General features: G+C 40.7%; 2 protein-coding genes, 1 long non-coding RNA gene and 2 other non-coding genes across 5 annotated transcripts in view; 2 read left to right on the top strand and 3 right to left on the bottom strand.

Moving 5' to 3' along the window:
* Positions 1-22,385, top strand: part of LOC114550677 (zinc finger protein 2 homolog) — a 393,410-nt gene that overhangs the window by 139,715 nt on the left and 231,310 nt on the right. The window lies entirely within an intron of this gene.
* LOC114550699 (zinc finger protein 271-like) overlaps positions 1-22,385 on the top strand; it is a 160,025-nt gene that overhangs the window by 102,974 nt on the left and 34,666 nt on the right. The window lies entirely within an intron of this gene.
* LOC114550741 (uncharacterized) lies at positions 1,602-14,674 on the bottom strand. Its single transcript, XR_003691727.1, has 4 exons — positions 14,661-14,674; positions 14,441-14,512; positions 1,928-1,996; positions 1,602-1,691 (listed from the first exon to the last, which is right to left on the bottom strand). It is a non-coding gene; the product is annotated as an uncharacterized LOC114550741 (long non-coding RNA).
* Positions 15,550-15,622, bottom strand: trnat-cgu (transfer RNA threonine (anticodon CGU)). The gene has a single exon. It is a non-coding gene; the product is annotated as a tRNA-Thr (tRNA).
* trnat-agu (transfer RNA threonine (anticodon AGU)) lies at positions 16,465-16,538 on the bottom strand. Its single transcript has one exon. It is a non-coding gene; the product is annotated as a tRNA-Thr (tRNA).

Raw genomic sequence — 22,385 nt, 5'->3', positions numbered from 1 at the left:
ATATATTTAGTGTTTTGAGAGATGCTATTGTAAGCAATGTACGCAATACAAATGTTGCTTTTTCCAAAAAGTAAATTAAACTATTGTCTATTATTGCTCTTCAATAAAACAAAAGTATTTCTTATCCGATTACTCAATTAATTGATGGAATAATCGGTAGAATACTAGATTACTAAAATAATCGATAGCTGCAGCCCTAATTACCATGTATCTGTTTTTAATAGTACAACATCCAAATATCATGAATTTACTTCCAAATATCATCTTGGTTTTGTGCCATACCCCTCAGACCTCAATTCCCCAATTAATAAACACACTGGTGCACAGCTGCTTCAGTCTGAAAGAGTCCTCCAGCCTTCCTTCAGTACAGGGGGCGGAGCCAACCACTAAAGATCAAATCAGGATCACCTGAGTAGATCAAACAGGGTGAAGCAAAACAAGGGGGGAGCTTGTCACACTCACGTGTTGGTTTCTCATGTGTTTCTGTAAATTTCCACTCTCTGTAAAAGCTTTCTTACAGACAGAACAGCTAAATGGTTTCTCTCCTGTATGAGATCTCATGTGTCTCTTCAGATGTGCATTGGTGGCAAAGCTTTTCCCACACTCAGAGCAGCTAAATGATTTCTCTCCTTTGTGGATTGTCATGTGTCTCTTTAAACTTCCACTCACTGTAAAAGCTTTCTTACAGACTGAGCAGCTAAATGGTTTCTCTCCTGTGTGGACTGGCATGTGCTTCTGTAAATTTCCACTCTCTATAAAAGCTTTCTTACAGACTGAGCAGCTAAATGGTTTCTCTCCTGTGTGAATTCTCATGTGCTTCTGTAAATTTCCACTCTCTATAAAAGCTTTCTTACAGACTGAGCAGCTAAATGGTTTCTCTCCTGTGTGAATTCTCATGTGTTTCTGTAAAGTTCTACTCTCTCTAAAAGCTTTCTTACAGATGGAGCAGATACATGGTTTCTCTGCTGTGTGAGTTCTCATGTGTCTATGTAAATATCCGCTCACTATAAAAGCTTTCTTACAGACTGAGCAGCTAAATGGTTTCTCTCCTGTATGATATCTCATGTGTCTCTTTAAACTTTCCCTCACAGTAAAAACTTTCTTACAGACTGAGCAGCTAAATGGTTTCTCTCCTTTATGAGTTTTCATGTGTCTCTTTAGATTTATACTGGTGCCAAATCTTTTCCCACAGTCAGAGCAGCTAAAGGTATTGTCACCAGTAGCACATCTTGAGTCACTATCAGATAATCTATCATTATTCATAGAGTTTAAACCTGACTGAGGTTCTCTGGTCTCTTTCCAATCAGCACTGTCATCAGTCTCAGGTTCAGAAGAGTCTCCAGTCTCGTCATCAGTATCTGGTTGTATATGTGTATCTGGATCTGATTTCATGACCAGTTCTGGTCCTCCACAATCCTCTCCACCAGCTTCTGTTTTGATCACTTCAGTTTGTCTTTGATGAAGCTGTGAAAACTGAGGTTTCTCTTCATTATCTTCACTCTTCACAGGGACAGGAGTGAATGGGAACTTGGTGATATCAGCCTCCTCGGGCCCTTGAAGCTGCTCTTCATCCTGACTGATCCGGAGTTCCTCCTGTTCCTCTTTAATGTGTGGGGGCTTTGTGTCCTCCTGGTCCAGACTGGAGCTCCACTCCTGCTGATGTTCTTCACCAACAATCACTTTCTGGACATCTGAAGGTAAAGGTGAAACACAAACTAACAGCTATTAACGTTAATCTTAACAAAACTTTGATACATAGCTCTACTCACTCTCATAATAAATATGGGTGTCAGGAAATTTTTCCAGCACTGACACAATAACAAGGGGAACATGAATGCAATATGAGTTTACAGAGGGTCAGCATAATGGACCATGAAGTCCAGTCAGAGTCAACAATTTTTAACAATTGTTTGTTTACATAACTCACAGGAGAAGGTAAAATGCCGTCACACTGGTAGTTCAAAAGAAGCATGAGGATTGTCCAGGTCTGTTGTTCCTAGGGATGCAACAATTACATACTTTGTTGGTACAATTATGGTCTGAAAAATAATCACGATTTCATGATTATTATGCATTAATTATTTCACTGTTAATGTAGGAAATCTCATGAACCACTCATGTGGGTTTAGATAAAATGTTTTTAAAATGCATGAAAGCCTCTCATGGTTAAAAGTTATAAATAGATTTGTGTATTCACAAATTTTTTATTTTACATAATGTTACAACAAACAAAAGACCTTTTACTTTATATACAAAACTATCTTTTCGTACTGATAGGCATGCAGTAGGACAGGGCTTGACATTAACTTTTTGAGGCACTTGTCCTTCGGACAAGTACATTTACGTTTCACTTGTCCATGAACAAAAGTCACTTGTCTGGGTAAAGATTAATCATTTTATAATTTTTTTTAATGTTTTGCTAATGCAGAATTTGAAGAAACCATTGAAAGCATCCAAACACTATCAACATTAATACAATTCAGTTTAAACAGTAGAAACAAATGTGTCCCAAGAATAGATTTCCCCTTCAACAAGAAAAAAGGATCTCCAGACTCATAATACAAAGTTATACTTTGCATGCCGGTGTGCAGAAGTTAATATATTGAGATTCTAAGTGAATATTTTAAAGTTTGTCATTACTTTCAGATTTCTAGTCAATATTCTAAGTTACTATGTCAATATATTGAGATATTGAGTCAATATATTGAGATTGTAAGTCAATATTTTGAATGTTCTCATTACTTTGAGATTCTTAGTCAATATTCTGAGTTACTAAATCAATATATTGAGATTAAGTCAATATTTTATAGTTTCTCATTACTTTGATATTCTTTGTTTATATTCTGAGATACTGAGTCAATATATTGAGATACTAATTCAATATTTTGACCAGAGGTAGTGGTGACTTGAACTTATACTATATCTAAAATAATTTTGTAGACATAACAATGGATTTTGCCACTAAATGTTGGTGTCAGCGTGTTTTTTTTTTTTCTTTCTACAATTTCACTTACCAAGGGATCCTTTAAAAAGGTGTAGCTACTTTACAGTTGATTATTACCTGATATTTAATCCGCTACAAACGAGTAGCGGAGCAGCTAGTAACGTTACGAGGCAGAGAGCCAGCTGTCAAGAGTCAAATTAACTTCATGCTTCATCCGCACAAAGCACACTTATATCGCCACGAGTGACAGCTTTATTCGGCTCGTTTTCTGTGAACGATGTGGGGACGGAGTAACGTTAAAGCGTAGTTAGCATGCTAACGTTAGCTAACTAACACCGGCTGCCTGGCTTGCTGGTTCCGCGGTGCTTTCATGCTGTATCGCTTACAGAGAAGGAGTTGAACAGTAGGCTGGGTCTAACGTCAGCGGTCCGCTCTCCCGCTGCTGCTGGGTCTAACGTTAGTTAATGTATTTGTTTCAAATCGGTAAAGTAAAATCTGTAACATAAACGGAATGAGTGGCACATAACGTATATAATGCTTCATCCACACAAAGCACATTGCTATCGCCACGAGTGACTTCTGTTTTCAGCTTGTTTTCTGTGAACGATGTGGCGAGGAAGTAACGTTAAGGTGGAGTTAGCAAGCTAACACCGGCTAGCTCGCCGTGCTTTCATGCTGCTTCGCTTTCGGAGAATGCGCTGAACAGCGGGCTGGCTCTAACGTTAGCGGCCCGCCGACCCGCTGCCCGGGATTGTGGGGTAAAATATGTATTTGTTTCAATTCTGTAACATTGACGAAATTAGTAGCATTTTGATTTGTTTGAGTTTTAACTTGTCCAGTGGGGCAAGTAAATTTCTCTTCCACTTGTCCTACAAAAAATCCACTTGTCCCGGACAAGCGGACAAGCCTTAATGTCGAGCCCTGCAGTAGGATGTAGTTTTATTTTACCTAGAGTGAAAACCAAATCAATTCAGCGTTCAGTTAGGTACAGAGCAATGAGTGAATGGATCTCCCAAATACTATCAAACAACAAAACAAAAAAAAAACCACTCACACAGAAATATTACCTACAAAGATATTTCAAAATTTAATATAGGGCTTTTCGTTATCTTATTTTTTTAAAATAGATCTATTTTTAATTTTTTTTATTTATATATTTATTTTTGTGTGTGTTTGTGTTTAATTACATTAACTGTAAAATATGATCTGTATTTTCAAATGTATAACGTGAAGTAATGTCTTCGTGCGTATGGTGTGTAATGTGATGTGGCAAATTGTGTTGTCACATGATAGATTGTAAAAGAGAAATTAATGTTTTGAAAATGATTATATGATCAACCTTTATTTAAACTCATTTGAAAAGATTACAGACTAGAGGTAAATCAGTCATGCACAATCACTTGCATTTCATATTGCCATGTTTTTTTGGTCTCCTTATTCATATGGCAATGTATTTTGCAATTGCCAATTCAATTAGCCATTTTGTCATTAAATATTTGAACATGTATTTTTTAATTGACAATTCAATATGCAAAGTTGCAATGCAATCCTCAATTCAGTTTAAATTATTTTGCATACAAATTTGAATAAAAGCGCAATAAATTTTTATTCAATTGGCAATTCAATGTGCCAGTGAAACAGCCCCCAAAACAAAGTTTAAATTATTTTGCATACAAATTTGAATAAAAGCGCAATAAATTTTTATTCAATTGGCAATTCAATGTGCCAGTGAAACAGCGCCCCCCGCCCCCCTCCAAAGTGGAAAGTGGAATTTACTTGGTCAGCGTGCTTTTTTTGGTCTCTTTATTCAATTGGCAATGCAATATGTAAGACGTCTCATCAATGTGGCACTTCAGTTAGGACGTCACTTTCGTCACTTGGCTAAAGTTATCCATGTTTAGTGCTGGTTGCTCACAACACACAAGCATTTCAACCCCTTATCAACCTAACACCAGTCAGGGAAGCGTCAATGGGAAGCCTTTAGCCAACTGTAATGTTGTATACTCTCATTCTATAGCCTGTCAAAGGCCAAGTGATACACTTTTGCAATGTTCAGATGTATTTATTGCTCACCATGTGCAGACAAGTGCCGTCGATTAAGCCCACAGGCAGTAAAAAAAATTGGTTGTCTAAAATGTAAACAGCACATTAATTATGCTATAATGTTAAGACCTAACACTAAACGTTTTTTGTGCAAAAACTTTTTTGATGTGAGGAAACCCAGGCTGAAGCAGTGGATGTTGAACATAAGGAGTAAGAAGTGTTAGAATCACTACTAGGAAATGGTCTTTATTCACAGTTTTAATGAATCAAAACATAATAATGAAGCTAAATAAGAGAGCTGTGTCACGTGAAAAAAGTACTTTCAAGTTTGCGATTAACAGGGTCTAGATTAGGATAAAGCTCTTACTGGCCAACTAGCTGTTTATTGTTTGTGCATCTCTCTCTTGTAATATATATGTACTGTTGTTACAATGTACATCTTTACACTTATATGATTATATCCTAAGGATATTCAAGCTTAGTTTTAATAGTTAAATAGATGCATAATACTTAGTTAAAGAATGTGATAAATATGAGCCATTGAGAGTCAGGTTAAATAATTTTAACTAAATTGAAAGATTGAACAGAAATGAGTATACAGTGTCTATAAGGTGACTACCTGATTTTGCAATTTGCCACATACCTTGTTAAATATAACATGGTACTTGTTAATTTGGGGGATTTCTGTCAGTATATTTGATATGTACATATGAAGTCAGGAAAACTTGATATCACTTAAATGAGCCTTGGTTTTTAATGTTAAGGACAATTTATAAATCACGTTTGTGTGTTATGTATGCAAAAGGAATAGACAACATTAAATATTGTTTTTTCGTGACTAATGTATATTCTGATAAACAATGTCATGAACTTAAAGTTATCAGGTAAAATAATTTAAGTGTACATTGATATTAAACTTAGTTCTGTATAGTACCATAAATGAAATGAACTGTGCTACATCACGAATAGTAATAAGCAGTGTTGCCACAATTACTTTGAAAAAGTAACTTAGTTACTTTACAGATTACTTGATTTTAAAAGTAACAAAATTAGATTACAAGTTACTTCATTAGTTACATTCAGCAGCTGCCGACAACACCCCCAGCACCTAAAATGACAACCGGTTTACTATGAGGCAGCTCGGCATTGACAGCAGTAGGGATCTTGTTTATTATGGCACGAAAGAGAGCAAGTCAAGCGTGTTTAAGGGCAGCATTTCCTCTAAAACAGGGGTCTTCAACGTTTTTTAAGCCAAGGACCCCTTAACTCAGGGATATCGAACTCAACTTCACTAAGGGCCACACTGGAAAATGAAAAAGGAAAAGGGCCAGACATGTTTGACATGCTTTTTTTCAACCATCCATCCATTTTTGTCCGCTTATCCGGTGTCGGGTCGCGGGGGGAGCAGCTCCAGCAGGGGACCCCAAACTTTCCTTTCCCGAGCAACATTAACCAGCTCCGACTGGGGGATCCCGAGGCGTTCCCAGGCCAGGTTGAGATATAATCCCTCCACCTAGTCATGGGTCCTCCCTGAGGCCTCCTCCCAGCTGGACGTGCCTGGAACACCTCCCTAGGGAGGCGCCCAAGGGGCATCCTTACCAGATGCCCGAACCACCTCAACTGGCTCCTTTCGACGCGAAGGAGCAGTGGCTCTACTCCGAGCTCCTCATGGATGACTGAGCTTCTCACCCTATCTCTAAGGGAGACGCCAGCCACCCTCCTGAGGAAACCCATTTTGGCCGCTTGTACCCTGGATCTCGTTCTTTCGGTCATGACCCAGCCTTCATGACCATAGGTGAGGGTAGGAGCGAAAACTGGCCGGGTAGATTGAGAGCTTTGCCTTCTGGCTCAGCTCTCTTTTCGTCACAACGGTGCGATAAATTGAATGTAATACCGCACCCGCTGCACCGATTCTCCGACCAATCTCCCGCTCCATTGTCCCCTCACTCGCGAACAAAACCCCAAGGTACTTGAACTCCTTCACTTGAGGTAAGGACTCATTCCTTACCCCAATTGCGGCCCGTGGGACAATAGTTTGTGGCGCTTGCTTTGATATGAAAGTTTAATGTTAGTGCAGCCCGCGAGTTTGATATGTATGGTACTTTACGGTGTTGTGTGCGGAGCTGAACGAACCTACCAATCACGGTGGGGTATATGGCTCTCGGGGGAGGGACATCGGCCGGGCTTGATGCAAGCAGAGAAACATCCCTCAATGAGTGAAAGTTACAGCAGCGTTGCCATGGAGTGTTTTCTTCCGTGCCTGGCTGGCTGCCTCGTTTCTATTGGGCACATGCGGACATTTGTCCCAGCGCGCTGCGTTCACAACACTTTACTGTTTTTAAGTTGCTGCCCAGCGGGACATTATATGTATATACAGTGGGGGAAATAAGTATTTGACCCCTTGCTGATTTTGCAGGTTTGCCCACTTACAAAGAATGCAAAAATCTACAATTTTAATCATATGTACATTCTAACAGTGAAAGACAGAATCCCAAAGAAAATTCCAGAAAATCACATCATATGAATTTATTAAAATTGATAACCATCTGATGAGGAAAAACAAGTATTTGACCCCCTGGACAAACAGCATGTTAATATTTCGTAGAAAAGCCATTATTGGCCAGCACAGATGTCAAACGGTTTTTATAGTTGGTGACAAGGTTTGTGCACATTTCGGCAGGGATGTTGGCCCTCCTCCCTGCAGACAGCCTCCAAATCATTCAGGTTCGAGGTTGTCGCCTGGCAACTCGAATTTTAAGCTCCCTCCAAAGATTTTCAATCGGATTCAGGTCTGGAGACTGGCTAGGCCACTCCAGAACCTTGATGTGCTTCTTCTTCAGCCACTCTTTTGTTGCTTTGGCGGTGTGCTTAGGGTCGTTGTCGTGCTGAAACACCCATCCTCGACCCATCATCAGCTCTCTCACTGAGGGAAGGAGATGTCGGTCCAGAATTCCACGATACATGGCCCCGTCCATCCTCCCCTCAATACAATGGAGTTGTCCCGTCCCCTTGGCTGAAAAGCACCCCCAAAGCATGATGTTGCCACCCCCAGGCTTGACAGTGGGGATGGTGTTCTTTGGGTTGTACTCAGTGTTCTTTGCCCTCCAAACACGACAAGTTGAGTTGAGGCCAAAAAGTTCTATTTTGGTCTCATCTGACTACATCACCTTCTTCCAGGCCTCTTCTGAGTCGTCCAGGTGGTGAATGGCGAACTTCATGCGGGCCTGTACATGTTTCTTCTTGAGCAGGGGGACCTTGCGTGCGCTGCAGGATTTCAATCCATGACGGTGTAGTGTGTTACCAACCGTTTCTTTTGTAACTGTGGTCCCAGCTGCCTTCAGTTGATTCATCAGTTCCCCCCTTGTGGTTTTGGGATGATTCCTCACCGTTCACATGATCAGGGACACCCCACGAGGCAAGATCTTGTGTGGAGGCCCAGACCGAGGGAGGTTGGCGGTGGTGTGGTGCTTCTTCCATTTCCTGATAACTGCACCGACAGTTGATCTTTTCTCTCCAAGTTGCTTTCCGATTCTCTTGTAGCCCATCCCAGCCTTGTGCAGATCAACAATCTTGTCCCTGATGTCCGTAGAAAGCTCTTTGGTCTTGCCCATGTTGGTGATGTTGGATGCTGGTTGTTTGGGTGTTGACAGGTGTCTTTTTATACAGGTAACGAGGTGAGGCAGGTGTATTTGATGTAGATAATTGGTTCGGATTGGGGCTGTGTCTTAAAGAAAGACTAACTGGCTTGTAGGAGCCAGAATACTTGCTGTTTGTCCAGGGGGTCAAATACTTGTTTTTCCTCATCAGATGGTTATCAATTTTAATAAATTCATATGATGTGATTTTCTGGAATTTTCTTTGGGATTCTGTCTTTCACTGTTAGAATGTACATATGATTACAATTGTAGATTTTTGCATTCTTTGTAAGTGGGCAAACCTGCAAAATCAGCAAGGGGTCAAATACTTATTTCCCCCACTGTATATGTATATAAATGTATTAGGGGTGGTACGGTTCACAAAACCCACGGTTCGGATCGTATCACGGTTTTAGGGTCACGGTTTTCGGTTCTTGTTATTTTTTCTTTTAATCTTTAACACTCCAGAATATACTTCAGCATATAGCTAAAATTAGCATATTGAAGGCATGTTGCACAAAACATGCACACAGTGGCAGTTCTATATTGTTTTATTTCCTCATAGGTAACATGAAATCCAAAACGTTCCCACACACCAGACTATAAACGACGCTGGCGCATACTCCAACTCCGGGCAGCCTCTCTCCCACTTGACATCTCTGCAGGTGACGTGACCTGCAGCGGCACCCCACTCCACTTGAGGAGCGGTCGGCTCGGCGTCTCTCAAAATCCGACGAAAATCTTTTAAACTGACTGATTTTTATATATATATATATATATATATATATATATTTACACACACACACGTCAATGGCACTTAGAGTTAATATGAGGTCTCTCTCTCTGACAGAATAAATCAAAGTGTTGCGTACGCGGCGGGATAAAAGAATATAAATAATAAAAATAAAAGAGATTTGAGAAGATTGGAATTTTTTTAACAAAGCTTTTCTTGTGGAAAACCTGATGCGGCCCAGCTAGTTTCATGTATCCAATATATGTAGCATTAGAGCACTGCATAATGTTTGGTTTTTGAAGCTTGAAAAGCTATGAATTAAATATCCTACATGGCTTTAATAGAAAAATTTATTTTACGCATCGTGATGCTTCAAGATATCGAATCGAATTGAATCACTTACACAATAATCGTAATTGAATCGAATGATCAGTGAAGAGTCACACCTCTAGGGGTGGAATATATTGACAAAAATGAATATCTCAATATTTTTCTTCAATATCTCGATAGCGATATTCAGACGATATTTTTGAAATCCTTCTAGAAGTTAAAAGAAGCCCTGTTCGGAGGCTATTGTGGTGGTTCTCTTCGGGAAATGTACAAGCAAGATGGAATCATAACAATAAACAAAGGGCTCTGTTCTGTAACATATTGCACACAACCATGTCCTTATTGGAAGCAGTCCTGGAGCTGGGACAACACAGTCTCACTCCCTACTCGTCAAATGTATGACGCATGGTCAAGGACCCTGGCGTCAAGTTTCAACGAAATAGGGGTACTCTTGACATTATTTTTCGACGAGGGGGGTCCGTCAGATAGACATTCATGTTATTCCCTCACCGTCGGATATCGACGAAAGAAAAAAACACGCCCCCCGCCCCTTAACTCGAAATCTGTGACAGTTATTGGTATTTCTAGCCCAATAACCGCTGTTTTAATCAACAATATTCACGAGATAGTATCATGGTTTATATGTATTTCTTTTTATGTTATTATTTCGGTATATTTCGGCCAGGGAAGCTGGATTGCTTTTTTGTTGATTTATATTTTTTAAACTATAATGCTACATCTATCAACATTTATTTAGATGTTATCATTGTATTCATTTCTTTACTTTAATAATATTATTTCGGTCTTATTACCGGTGAAATATTACAGTATAGGCTAATACAGAACATTACGATATGATCCGAGCAGGAAGCATTCAAAGCCGATAGGCCTATCCCCCAATGCAATGCGGCCATTCATTTCAAAGAATCGGGCAGCGATCAGCTGGTCTTTAACGCCAGGATCGCTTCAATATACATATATACAGTCAGTGATTGTGTCACCAGCAACAACACGTTGCTCAGTTTTGTTCCAGTAAGTTATGAACCATAATAACGTTTAAACGAATCCCGCGGAAAACTCCGGAAGTGACGTATTACTCCCGCTCAGCGGATACGAAGATAAAAATATATAATATTCGTAATATTGATGTTTTTTTCTAACGTTGTATTTGAGGAGTTAAACAATAAAGATAGTTATAATAATAAAATACAGTTTCATGGCCGAATGGAATGTTGAATGCAAAGTTTGCAAGCAACAGTTTGCATATCACAGTTCGACTACAAACATGGCATATCACCTAAAAACGGTAAGCTAACTTGTCTGCGTTAGCTTGCCCTGTCTGTTTTGAGTAGGCTATATGAACATATCAGAATTGGCATATTTCAATGTTTTAGTCTAATAATCGTTTTATAACTGCAGGCGCACCCGCCCGCAATGACGGTAGCATCCCCCAGACACACCCAGACCACGCTGGATGTTAAGGCTCCTCTATCATCCAAACGCAAAAATAATATCACGGAAGGAATTGTCGACTTCATTGCTCAGGATATGAGGCCCATTGCTGTTGTGGAGGGCCAAGGTTTTAAGAACTTGTTAAAAGTTTTGGAACCTGGATATACAGTGCCAGCACGCTACACAATCATGCATACACTTACCGCAAAATATGAGGGACTCAAAGAGAAAGTTTCAGTCAATACAATACAGCGAGGCACTGAGTTTGACCACAGATATGTGGACATCTCTTAGAATGGAGTCCTATATGACAGTGACTGCCCATTTCATTGATGGAGACTGGAAAGCACAGAGTCTTGTGCTTGAGACAAAACAAATAGAAGCGGCGCACACAGGAAAAAACATTGCTGCACGACTATCTGAAGTTGCTGATACCTTTGGAATTCCAGAGGCAAAGAGAGTTTCTAATAGGCTAATATGGCACTCTGTGTGGAAACACTAAAGGAATCACATGAATGGCCAGAGATGCAGGGTGTCAGGTGTGCCGGCCACACTTTGCAGCTCTGTATTAACGCTGCACTCAAACAAGAGCCAATTTGTCGTGCCGTGGCTGCATCACGTCATCTGGTGAGACATTTCAAAAAGGGGCACAAAGCCAAAACTGGGCTAAAACAGAAGCAGGAGCAGCAAAATGTCCCTCAGCATGAACTAATTCAGGATGTGTCTACACGTTGAAACTCAACATTTTCAATGTTGGAGCGACTGCTGGAGCAACGCTGGCCCATTACCGCAGTGCTGTCTGACCCAAACTTTATGAAGAAGAGCGACAGCAGTACACTGGACCTTACCACAGCACACTGGAATGCGGTAGAGGACATTAAAAATGTGCTGAAACCGATGACAACCCTGACCGAGCTGCTGTCTGAAGAGGACAACACGTCCCTGTCTGCAACAGTACCCATGCTGGCAAACTTGAAGAAACGTCACCTGGCCATCACGGATGATGACAGCCCCATTACCAAAAAAATGAAAAGCAAGCTGGTCGAAGAAATTGACAGTAGGTGGGAGTTTAAAAACCGAATGATGATGACTAACAGTGTATACATTACAGCTGCAGTAGTAGACCCTTGTTTTAAGCAGCTGTCTTTTCTGGATGATGCCAAACGAGACGAGGCCTATACAGTAGTTGCACAGCTGGCAGACCGACTGAGTGCACTCAGCGCAGCCACAGGCACAGGTGAACCTGGAGGTGAGGAGCAACATGTGTCAAAAAAAACACAGAACCGACAAAGAGAAGGAGATTGCTATGCTGTTGTGCGGAGAGGATGTGGAAAATCTGGTTTCTACAGAATCAGGTGGGAGAAGCACAGAAGAAATGAAAAACCATCTTCAGGACAGAACCAAAATTGACTCTGGACCATTGGGGTGGTGGAAAAAAAACCAAGACAGATACCCGAGCTGCAAAGCGACTGCTGTGTATCCCTGCAACATCCATGCCATCTGAACGCATCTTCTCCAAGTCAGGATTTATTGTCAATAAAGCAAGAAGCTGTCTCCTTCCGAAGAAAGTGTGGATAGTTTGTGGACAGTGGACACTGATTGTACTCTCTGTGAGTGAGTAGCCATTTGTTTATTTCATTGTTTTTACATTATTTCGTTTTGGACATTAATAACATTTTATAATTTTGCACATTTATTTGTGGATTTGGGCATTTGATTTATTTTTTGTATTTGTTCTGAGTGAGCCTACCTTGTTGTTGTTATGCATTTTATTTTGTTTCGGTTTAAAATTTGGCTAAATAACATGTAATTTTATGGTTACCTTTTATTATTGTGCACATTTATTTCTAGTATTATTTATTGGATTTGGGCACTTTATTATTATTTCTTTTTTGGAGCGTAATGCGCAATTGCGCAGTTTGTATTTGTTTTGAGCCTATGTTTTATTTTTCAGTTAGGCACTTTATTTTGTTTCTGCTCTCGTCTTGATCTGGTTTGTTTAGTAAATATTCTTTTTTTATTAAAGTGGACGTGCCTTTTGCTTTTAAGAGTAAAAGCTTAGAGTTAATAGTCTATTTGTGTCTCAGCCGCGATGCTGAGCTCCTATGTTCAGCCGCTCTGTGCGAGGACACGCACAGAGCGGCTGAAATGATAGTGTCTGTCAGTTATTATAACATATGACAAAAACAATTGTCTAAATTATGTTGCATATTTCTCAACAGTTATTGTGCTGATATCACTAGTTGACATAGTACTATTTGGGACAACAAGGCTACCAAATACTGCGCACTGTGTGCAGTTTATTAATTTAACGGTTTTTTTTCCTAACGTCATTTTTAGTCAAAAATTTCAGGACTTTAGTCGACCAAGATTTTCTTTGGTTGATTACAGCCCTAACCCTTACAGTATTAAAATTGCTACATATAGTTGTTTAGAAGGTTATAGTGTGCGTTATTTATTTTCTCTTTAACTTCCTTCAGCTCTTTTCATGTTTGGGGGGTCGGATTGTACAAATTATGAAATATTTGATATCCCAATTTTGCATATCGTCCAGACAACAATTTGGATATTATCGTTTAAACGATATATCGCCCACCTCTACACACCTCTATTCACTACCCATGGAAAGTATGTGCACCACTGTGTCAGCTGAGGTTTACAGTACTTTTCTACACACGGAGAGCCTCACGTCCCATAACAAACCCAGTTGGACTAACGTTAGGCTGTAATACTGTACATGGACCGGTTTCACAGCAGACATTTGGACTTGTCATAGTAGGAAAAGCACAGCTGAAATTGACAACCTTAACGATGGCTCAGTTCCATCAGGTGTCCCAGTAAAATATTTCAGTGAGTCAGCATGTACAATACCAGGACCTCTCCTAAGTGGAATGCAGCCATCATTAATGGTTTTGAATACACCTGTGCTACTCAATCTATGACATCATATGTCAACATGTCTGCTGCGAAAAAGGTCTATTGACATCGATTTGAAGGCATTCTGCAGTCTGCTAATTCTTGATAACAGACCGTTGCTAAGAATAACATACCGTTGCTATGGATAGCAGATTAATTTATCAGATGTGGCAAAAAGTGGAAAAAAATGGAGCACCTCCTGTCCTCAAATTCAGGCATTGACAACAGCTTTTGCTTCTAGTGTACTTTTTCAGTTATGACTGACTTTCAAAGTAGATAATAATAAACGCTATATGGCATTATAAACCAGAGCCAGCTCATACAACAGGGTAACGTTAAATAAGAAGAAATATAAGAAGAATATAGAACATTGTAAACGTCTCCCACCTCTCCGCTGGCCAGCTGACAGTTTCCTCTCAGAGTCCATGTTGAAGTGTCTCTCCTCAACTTCTCCCCGAGCTGCATTTGAGGAAAAACACGGAGCTCACAACATATCCGGTAACACACGTTAGCAGGAGCTAGCTGCGGCTAACGTTAGCTTAGCGCGCGGACTCCCTGCAACAACAACAGCAGTAAACGCGTTTCCGGTCGGAGAAAGAAAACAGACCTGCTCTTTGTAGCTCCGTTTCAGGTTTGAAAACCTCATGCAGCAGTTTGGGATGTTTCTCTCTGGAAGGACACCAAACACTGGCCCCTTTTACTCCGCCGTCCTCATCACGAGCTAAAAGGCAAACAATGGGACGGAGGTCGTAGCATCTTCCGGGACCCGGAAACACAAACACAACTTCCGCTCATGCACTGTTCTATTAAGGTATTATCATACTTTATACTTTAATGAAGTGTAGTTTTTGACTTGGATTGACTGCACAGCACAGATTCTGGCAGTACTAAATGAGGTCTCTCTGTTCTCTAAAGCCTCTGGTTAACGTTTGAATATGAAAAAATGTGAAAGATATACACTTTTCATGATTACCCTCTGATTATTGTGTATAATAAACCTGTAACTTTGAAGTTCAATATTTAAGGCTCATAGTTCAAAGAATAAGAATATAGTTGCCTGCCCAGAGACGTAACAAACCCTGGGTAAATATTGGAGATGTATTTGAAAGATGGAGACAGCTCAGAGCCCAAAAGGACCCTGACTTGGCTAATTTTCTCCTGAACAGATAAGCATTAGCTTCAGGCTAATTTATCACGGCTAACGTTACAAGGGACGGGCATTTTATGTAATTCTAACATTTATTAACGCCAAATCTTGCTTCGTAGTACAGGAGTAGGGGGCAAGGGAGACGACTCGCTCCAGTATTTTGAATTCGTACTGTAACTATTTTAAACACTAGCTTATTACATATTGCACCTTTCACATCCTAATGTTACATGTAACTTTGGGCTCCGGGAAATCAGAATTTTAGTTTGTTGTCCTTGTTGAAAACAAGCAGGTCACTCCATGTAAATTCTGGTGACAACACTGGTAATCAGGTAATCAACTGGTAATCAGGCACTGCTGGGATTTGAACCCAGGATCTCCTGTTTACGAGACAGGCGCTTTAACCTCTAAGCTACAGCACCCCTCAGGCCTCAATCAAATGGTTTGCTCATTTCGTCAGGGCTGAACGTGGCCCGGTGTGGTTTAAGGTGCACGTGATGGTGACTGAGGTCAGAGGTGAAATAAACTTGAACTTTAACTGCCAGGGCTTTTAAGGGGCAGACTGCCTGATATGAGCTTCTTCCAGGCTCTTCCTTACAGACTGGAGGAGAGGTAATAATGAATTTACTAGTTTTTATCAAAACAGCATAATTAGGCCAAATGAACAGAAATGCTGATGAAAAAAACAGGTGTATATTGTAGCTTAAACTTGCATTGCTCTGCATTTGATGTGTTTTTATGTACCATCTTAAGTCTGTACTGTTTCTGTGTAAATTTAAAGGAGAACTCTGGGCAATTTTTATTTTTAGTTTATGTGAGTACTGTCTATAGTAAAAAAATGGAAGTTACATAGTCACTAATATGGTCATAATCACTACAGTGCTTCCTTAGCCGGGCTAGCAGGCCCTGCCCGCTGGTCTGGTGGATGTCTTCCAGAAGGCTGTTCAAGCCTTCGTGGCAAAAAATTGTATTTTATTTCACCCTCAAAAATAGGTAATTGAGCCCTGTAGTGATTATGACCATATTAGTGACTATGTATCTTAAAAAAAGTTTTTATATAGACATTAGATTATATATATATACAGATATATATATATATATATATATATATATAGATTAACGTAAAAATTGCCCGGAGTTCTCCTTTAATATGCCAGGGAAAACAGTCTGCCTTTTCAATCCTTTTTCCTTTACTACCAGGGTAGCATGGTGATTGGGCCCACATGCTGATGGGATGCTAACAGAGGTAATCTCTGCAACAACAAGGTGCTGCTGGGATTTGAACCCAGGATCTCCTGTTTACTAGACAGGCACTTTAACCAACTAAGCCACAGCACCTCCTTGAGGACTTCTGTAATGTTGAGTCTTAATTTCTCTTTAAACCTTGTATAAGCTGTATAATATGCAGTATACTGACTGACTGATGAATTCTTCCATTTACTATAACTGATATTTTTGCTGAGGTTTGCACTGTCAAAGTGCCTGAAAGAAATATGTAAGAAAGTAAGAAATGAAGGATATGTAGCAATGCTCCTCTCTTTACTTACTTAAATAAACCCAAATCCCATATAGGCCAACTGTCCATCATACTGATGTCGCTTCAACTTTTATAGCTAACTTGACAATACCAACACACGTTAATACGTAGTATGATGCATTTTTCTCACTGAGTGATGAGTTGAAGAAGCAGCCTCAACCTGGAGGAACTGCAACGGAAGAGCAATAATTCATATTTCTCTGCATCCTTGATGAGTAGTATTGAATTATCTTTTTTGGGATAAATGGGAATTAATATTTTTGGGCAAGCTCTTTCTTGCCATAGTTGGGAAATTGAGGAGAGGGTTAAAGGAAATGGGTAGAATAGTTAGAGAAGGTCATTATTGTTAGCAGTGGAGCCGACTGAAAAATCGGCCCTCATTTATCCTCCTAATATAGAAACCAGCGCAGATACGAGCGCAGAAATCATCTTACGACAGGCTTCACGTGTGATTCATGAAACATTTTTTTAATCGCACCAATCAGAGCGTAAGAATGGTCGTAAACTGATAAACGCAGCGGCTGGAAACAATTGTAATTTAAATATCACGACCACATATAATTACGGGTTAGAGGCCTCGCCCTTGAATTTACGACATGGATAAGCGACATCCGGCAAAGAAAAATAATTTCTCTGAGGTAGAAATAGACGCTCACGCCTCAGGTGGAGGCCAACCGCTTGGTTTTATTTGGAAGCTTAAAATCAGGCAGAGGTTTGACTATTTAAGTTATTTATCCAATAAGTAATACATCATTTTCTACGCTTAAGTCATTAAATATAACTTGTAGGATTCTGATAACTATATTTGTATTTCCAATAAGGTCAAGAAAAAAATGGTCCGACATCAAACTGGCCACAAAAAAACGTGTTGCTTCCAATTCAGATGGGAGGAGGCCGGTCAGACATCAAACTAATATAAACGCCAGCTGAGGAGCCCCAATCACATTTGGAAACCCAGCAATCTCATAAAATTGTCTTTTAATCACAGTTTGCTGTGTATCATCATATGGAAATTGAATATACCTAGCAGAAAGGAACTTGATAGCTGCCAAAACTGCTGGCATACTTCGACTAATTGTTGGCTGTGATATACCAGTCCTGTCCCCGATCTCCCGCTGAAAGGTCCCGGTGGCCAAAAAACCCTAACGTACAGAGCGACTGCATTGGCGCAGGTATGGCGTTGGACCGTTGAGTCTCTCTTTTTAACCGAGGCTCTAAATCGTGGCACAGCTGCAGGAGGACATGCCTCGGGAGACAAAAACGACTCATTAGCCACTGGTCACTCTCGGTAAAAAAAAAAAAATCAGCGCGGTCCCGAAAAACCCTCTAACAGAGCCAGAGCGGCCATCGCTTCGACTTCAGGACTGCCGAAGCGCTTGTTTTAATAGGACACTGAATAAACATTTCACCAATCACAACAATTCACCCAAACCGGGTAGTTATACCACGAACCACCGCTAGTCACACTGGAAAACTTGCGTACACAAGTTCAGCCCAGACGTGAGATTTTAATCGCAGCCTGCGCTCACGTTCAAATTGATAAATGCCTTGCTTTGCGTAGGAATCGGCGTACACCCCGCCCTACGCCTGTTTTAGGTGGTACGCACGTTTCATAAACAAGGGCCACTGTGTGTAGTCTAAGAAGTTGCTACTTTAAAGTTCTATAAAAGCTTATCTTCGCCTCCTGTAGTCTTATGTACAGCGGAGCGACAGAACAGGAGTGAATGAGAGCTAATGGACATTAATTAGCTGGAGTGATACCATGAAGTACACTGTTACAGATGTATCTCTTGTGGTAACATGCTAATGCAATTAGCAAAACAAGTTCTAGAAATTTCATAAAATTGATACAATGTAACAATTCACCTTCTGTAGAGCACAGGCTGTGGGGGGGACACGGTGACTGTTTAGTAGTGATGGCAAACTGAAGCTTTCTGAACCAGTGAAGCTTTCAATCCAATTGTATCGAAAAAAGGTTCAATACTCGAAGCTTCAGTACTCTATGAGGACATCTAGTGGTGAAAGGAAGAATAGCATTGTGTCCCCAACTGTTTCACAGATGCTCCTGGGACGCGTTATGTCCCAGTGTATTGTTTGTTAATTGTCTAAATAAAAATATTAGATCACAACAAAAATAAAAGTTTCACAGATATTAGGCATGAATGTCTGTGAGTCAAAGATGAGTACATTGTGTGTATGAATTCATGGATAAATAAATAATGACAAATAACTTATCCTTTTTGTGACCATGCATAAATGAAAATGTCATTGCCTTCTCCACAAAATAAAACTATAAAGTTAGGATTATGGTGTGAACGTTTTTTGTGTTAGAAAACAAATACATCAATTTTGGAGGGAAATTAATGTAGGACACATTGCACATTGTAAACACCTTTCTGTGATTATATTGAGTAGCCTACGTACCCTAGAGCAACATTGTCTCCTCAGCCAAATAGGTGAGATAGGCAGTGCAGAAGGAATAGGCTATATGGGCAATCTAACAGTGTGACATGTAGTCTACTGCCAGTGTGGCGGTTCATAGAGATAGTGTGAGTCAGTTGATTGGGGAAGTGCTTTGACAGTGACAAGGACATACTTTGGGACAGTAAAAGTGCTTGTGACAGTTAACAAACAGTGATGATGCTTATGGACAACAACAATGCTTGTGGACAGGTCAGGGGGTTATTGTTGTGATTGGTGACGTGTTTGTGGGAAAAGGAATTATAGATCATTTTTATTCAGAAAGAGAATCGTTTCCACAGCTCCAGGGCTGAGCGTATTTCGTTTCTTGCTGACCACATCACCAGCCTTGGAAAATACCCGCTCACATGGCACAGAGGAGGCAGGTGTGCAGAGAATGTTACGTGCCAGCACGTACAAGTGAGGGTATACATGTTTGTGCTGTGCCCAAAACTGAAGTGGATCTTCTGAGTGTTGTACGTTGGGCTCACTGAGGTACCTCTGCACCTCCACAGTGGCATTTGCAGTGGCACTTTTCACCTTCCTGGTGTCTGACACACGTTGGTCCAGTAAATCCCATAGGCCAGTTCCTGTATAGTGACAAAAACAATGCATTAAGCTACAGAAATACTATATAAACATGACAATATTGACTATAGATTCATACCTGAGGATTCAGCAGGCTCTTGTGCTGCTGGGTCAGGTGGAGTGCTGCTGTCTTTGAAAAGGAATGAACATTCAGCTGTGAGCCTTCTGATGGCATTCTGAGAATTTCCTGGGTTGCAAAATCCCACTGCTTTGAATCGTGGATCCAGGAAAGTGGCCGGGGAGTGTTGACTTGCTGTTTCATAGTGACTTAGTCGCTCCATCATGAGCCGCGTGAGGTTGGTGCAGAGCTCCTTCGCCATCTCACCATTCACCTCCCGCAGTTTAGTATTAATGGCATGCCTCAGCATTCTCACAAGGGGAACAATTTTGGCGCCAGAGACAGTTTTCTCGGATGACAGCTCCACCGTTGCCTCTTTTAGAGGAGACAACGGTCCAAGGCATTCAGCTATGTTATGATATTCTGCTGAAGTCAGGGCCGCCAAATCGGTGGAGAGGGACACCATAGCAGCACTGACCGGTTCCCTCTGCTCATAAAGCCTGGCCATCATTTCATACGTGCTGTTCCAACGTGTTTCCACCTCCTGCACCAGCTTGTGAACAGGTATGCCCATCTGCTGCTGGATGCTGAGGAGTCGCTCTCTGGCAACAGTGCTCGTCCTGAAATAGGCAGCAATCTTCCTGGCCTTGCCCCTTATTTCTTCCAGACCTGGTGTCTGGTCAATGGCTTTCTTCACAAGCAGGTTGATAGCATGGGCAATACAAATGCTGTGTCTGAGTTGCAATATATTTCCACATGCCAACATGTTTGCTGCACCATCAGTCACAAGGCATCTCACCTTTCCCTGAATCCCCCATTCCTCCATGACAGATGTCTTTGTAGCTGCGATGTTGGCTGCCGTATGCCTCTCTGGGAACTTCCCCACCGATAATAATACGGTGGACAATTTGTCATCGGCATTAATGTAATGGCAGGTGATGGCAAGATACGCATCCATATGGATAGATGTCCACATGTCTGAGGTCAGACTCACAGCTGTAGCCTTCAGCAATTCATCCTTGGGCCTTCTGCCTTTCCTCCACAAACTTGGACTCCACCATGGCCTTCACAGTTTGCCGTGATGGCAGAATATAGGATGGATCCAGAAGGCTCACAAAAGCTGAATGCTGAATGCTGAACGGCTGTGAGTCTTTTACGACCATGTGGACAAGTGCCTCATCTATATTTCCTACAACACAACAAATGTACATTTATAAATGATGCAGTATGACTAAATGTCATTCATAAATGCATGCATGTAGGCCTACTGCAATGTGAAAGTCGTTTGTGGTCCTTTTTATAAAAAAAAAAAAAATATATATATATATATATATATATATATATATATATATATATATATATATATATATATATATATATATAGATAAGTGCTTAAAAGTTCCCCCCCCATAGTATAAGTCACCACATAAATCTGGAAACAAAACCTTGGCCTATTTGGGTTGCCAGGCCAGTTATGATTAGGCCAAATGTTGGGCTAAAATGAACATACACTGGCTACTAAGAAGCTGGGAAAGCCAATCACCGTTTTGCATTGCATTCATTTTAGTTTAACCGTTCCAGGCTAAGCCCCAAACCTCCTCAATTCCTAGAAATCTCCCTGCTGGAAACAATGAGTATGTTTACGTGCACGCCAATATTCCACTATTATTCCGAAAATGACAATATTCAGAATTTGATACAGGTCGTGTAAACAGCATATTCCTGTTTGGATATCAGATACGGTCTTTTTTCGAATATGGCATTTACCGATTAAGACGTGGAATATTCCAGTATTATTCAGGGTTTTTTTAGAGGCATTCTTTGGACATGTGCACAGTGCATTCAGAATATGCCGAGTGAGTTTTGCTGGGGGCCGGACTTTGCAGATGCTCCCCACAAATACAGAGCTATATTGGGTGATGGCAGCCGTCTGCCTGGGGCTTTTTACGGCAGCTTTATGTACTGCTGGCCCCCCTATGCGATTCTTATATCTTTCTACCAAAAGTATCTCATTTGACAGTTTTTTTTGTCAGGCTTTAACTAAGCACAAAAGGTACTGTTATTGAACCAAATCTCCTTGGAAATGTATTTAGACCTATTAGATGAAAGGAATGTTAATGAAACAATGTCAACCTATTACTTCTAGAAGTAGCTATTTTTTTGGGCATGTTTAGGCCTGTATTGACAGGACAGCTGAAGACATGAAAGGGAAAGAAAGGGAAGGACATGCAGCAAAGGGCCGCAGGTCGGAGTTGAACCCTGGCCCGCTGCGTCGAGGAGTAAACCTCTATATATGGACACCCTTTCTACCAATTGAGCTGTCCGGGCGCCCAAAGTAGCTAGTTTTTTGATGAGGAGATACTATATTATCCCACACACCACATTGCGACACTAGCTGGGTGCGCTCCAAAAATTCTGACCGGGCTGCACAGTTTGCATTGGTCATTGGTTCCATGGTCATTGGTTCAACGTTGGATTTATTTCCGTCATTTCGTTACATCCTGATAAATAAACATTTTTCCCCAAACACATTCAAAAACGA

The sequence above is a fragment of the Perca flavescens genome, chromosome 24 (assembly GCF_004354835.1).
Source record: "Perca flavescens isolate YP-PL-M2 chromosome 24, PFLA_1.0, whole genome shotgun sequence".
Lineage (NCBI taxonomy): Eukaryota > Metazoa > Chordata > Actinopteri > Perciformes > Percidae > Perca > Perca flavescens.
This window is presented reverse-complemented; position numbering and strand designations above follow the sequence as displayed.